The sequence below is a fragment of the Myotis brandtii genome, unplaced genomic scaffold (assembly GCF_000412655.1).
Source record: "Myotis brandtii unplaced genomic scaffold, ASM41265v1 scaffold161, whole genome shotgun sequence".
Lineage (NCBI taxonomy): Eukaryota > Metazoa > Chordata > Mammalia > Chiroptera > Vespertilionidae > Myotis > Myotis brandtii.
Window position 1 is genome coordinate 775,887 of NW_005355881.1, and position 3,102 is coordinate 778,988.

Below are 3,102 nucleotides of genomic sequence, written 5' to 3' on the forward strand. Positions count from 1 at the left end.
CGCCCCGCCAGGGGACATGTGCCTGGGGACATTTTTGCTGGTCATGATTAGAGGGGGAAAATCTAGTGGGTAGAGGCCAGGGAAGCTACTAAACTTCCTGAAGTGCCCAGGACAGCCCCACACAGAGAATTACTTTCCCAATAGTGTCAATAGTGCCGAGGTTGAGAAATCCTGGTCTGATCTCACCCCTAGTACAATGGCTGCCCAGGGAGGGCAAGCGGCTTGCCGGGGCTGGCGGTCAGAGGTAAGGACTTTCTCTACCTTGAAAGCCCGCTGTGCCGCAGGAGTGGGTAGCAGGGCTGAGACCAGGGGAAGGCAGATGCACAACCCTGACAATAGCCCAACTTGAACTGTGCTCCCCGGGGGCCTCCCTGGGCTTACTAGAGTCCTGGCCCTGGTTGGGAGCAAGAAAGGAAGGTTCCCACAGCCCCTGAGCAGCCCTATTCATGCAGCCCAACCCAGGCAGTTCTTTCGGGAGCCGCATAATCCCCCACTCCCACCAAAGAAGTCCCAGCTTCTCAGGCTTAGCCAGTCCATTACCACAGGGATTAAAGTCTGCAGGCAAAGCACACGAGGCGGGGGGCGGGGGGGGGGGGGGAGAAAATGCTTTATCAGGCAGTTAATTTTTGAGCTGGGGAATGACTTCCAGGCAGACACAAGGCATCTTTCTTCCCATTGCCCCAAGCTTGCCCCCTTCACTCACTCCGGACAGAAAGAGAACTGGTCTGTTCTCTGAGCCCTGATCTGGAAACTTGATCCACTACCATCCTTCCCACCCACCCCCACTTCCTCCCGCCAGCTCCCTGGTGGGCAGCAGCAGGCATATTTGTCAGGCACTGGGCGGCACCCAGGCTCTCCGCAGGCCCCAGTGACTCCATGCCAGGCCCTTTGGGGAGCAGGACTGGGGCCAGCTGCCCACTAGAGACCTGTGGGAAGCCCTGAACTTTGAACTCTTAGAGAGGCAGAAGCCATGCCTTAAACAGCTCAGTATCCCCTCACCACCCTCAGCCCAGGGCCGGTATCAGCCAGGGTCAAAGCCTCCGGAGTCACCAGGGTTGGGAGCATCATGGCTCAGGCCCCATTACCGGTGTAAGTGACCTTGGGCAGGTGGCTCCCCCGCTCGGAGCCTCAGTTTGCTCAGAGGTAACCGAGGGATGATGGCATCGAGGTCACCAGGGTGGGGCAGCACCAGGAAGCTGGCCAGGGGACGGGGAGCTAGGAGAAGGGGGCTGCAACCTGGACCCGATGCCAAGAAGCAGAGGGCCTGGGTTCAAATCCTGCCTCTATCGCTTCCTGGAGTAAGTGACGTAATTCTGTGCCTCAGTTTCCTCTTCAGTAAAATGGAGATGGTGATCATGACCATAGGAATTTCCACCTCTACCTCTGCCTGGCCGGTGTGGCTCAGAGGATGAGTGTTGACCTATGAACCGGGAGGTCACGGTTTGATTCCGGGTCAGGGCACATGCCTGGGTTGTGGGCCCGGGATGAGGCAGCCGATCAATGATTCTCTCTCATCATTGATATTTCTATCTGTCTCTCTCCCTTTACCTTCCTCTCTTAAAAAAAAAAAAAACTTTTAAAAAAGAGAGTTAAATGAGTCCAGCTGAGGCTCAGGTGACAAGGCCACTAGGAGTCACACCGTCCACCACTCACAAGCTGCAAGCTTTGGACAGACGGTGCCCTTTCCGAGCCTCTGTGTCCTCATCCCTAAGTCAGGGTGCGTATGACAGCATCTGAGGGCGCTGGGAGGGGCAGCAAAGGGGATATGGACGGGCTGTTCTCTGAAAGCCTGTGATTCTGGGGGCTTCTCCCCACCCAAGCAAATCTTCCTCCTTGCCTCAGAGCAAGACCAGCATTTGCACGCACTGAGCACTTACTAAGGACCAGGCATGGCTCCTATGGATCCCCTTGTTAAACCCACCCACAGCCCCGTGAGGCAGCTACGACCGCTGTCCCCAGTTCACATGCGGCTCAGTGACCGCGGCTCAGAGAGCTTGAGTGACTTACCCACGGTCACCCTGCTCTAATAGGAATGGTAGGTGAGAATAAGAAAGCTACCTTTTACGGAGGGCTTACACTGGCCAGGCACCAAGCCTTGCCTTTGACCTGCATTAGCTCAGCTATCAAAGGAAATGAAAGGACAGACACTCAACAGAAAAGCACCTGACAGGCCCCTTTGCGTCCCCTCTGGCCCGTTCAGTCTTGGAGAGGAGCAGAGGTGACTGTCATGTGTGCCCACTTTCCATGGAGGGAGAAGCCAGAAACTGCGCCAGGGTGACTGAGAGGGAAATAATTGGGGCCACCCCGGAGTCTGGTCTCTGATTCCCAACCAGGGCTCCCCCTACCCTGAAAACACTCCGAGAAAGCAGTTCGGTGCCACCTGTATTCATTGGGGCCGAAGACTCAAGGGCAGTGGTTCTCAACCTTCTGGCCCTTTAAAACAGTTCCTCATGTTGTGACCCAACCATAAAATTATTTTCGTTGCTACTTCATAACTGTAATGTTGCTACTGTTATGAATCGTCATGTAAATATCTGATATGCAGGATGGTCTTAGGCGACCCCTGTGAAAGGGTCGTTTGACCGCCAAAAGAGTCGCGACCCACAGGTTGAGAACCGCTGCTCAAGGGGGAAAGAGGAGAAAGTAGAGAGGGTGACCTGCCCCAGAAGACCTCTGAGTCCAGTCACCCCTATCCTCCCCCCTTTCCTCTGGACTGGAGTGTGTTAGTCCGCTGGACTCATTAGCAGATGAGGTACAACTTCAAGTACAAGTTAAAGTTCTCGGAGCCATTCATTAAAAGTGTTCCCGGGGTGGCTCACATGCCGCAGCTGCCCAGGCCTCACTAATCATTCCTGCGCCAGACAGGTGGGTGGGGCCCCCACTGGATGCAGGAGCCCCCTGTGGCCTGGCTCAGCCCCAGGAGGACAAAACAAGTTGTTCAGAAAAAGAGGCCAAAAAAAAAAAAAAAGGCCAACTCACTGTGTGACCCTGGACAGCTCCTTCCCCTCTCTGGACCCCAGTGTCCCTGTCCACAGGGCATCTCAGTTCCCATCAGGGGTGGGAGGGGGTGCAGTTAAAGCCCCACTCAGGGCTTCTCCCTCC

General features: G+C 55.5%; 1 protein-coding gene across 3 annotated transcripts in view; it reads right to left on the reverse strand.

Moving 5' to 3' along the window:
- SLC13A3 (solute carrier family 13 (sodium-dependent dicarboxylate transporter), member 3) overlaps window positions 1-3,102 on the reverse strand; it is a 76,162-nt gene that overhangs the window by 50,278 nt on the left and 22,782 nt on the right. Inside the window, exon 1 of one of the 3 annotated variants that reach the window (XM_014536366.1) lies at window positions 1,099-1,105. The exons of the other annotated variants lie outside the window; for them this stretch is intronic. The gene's annotated coding sequence lies outside the window, so the exon portion shown is untranslated. Of the gene's footprint in view, window positions 1-1,098; window positions 1,106-3,102 lie in introns of those variants that run through there. 3 annotated transcript variants of the gene reach the window in all.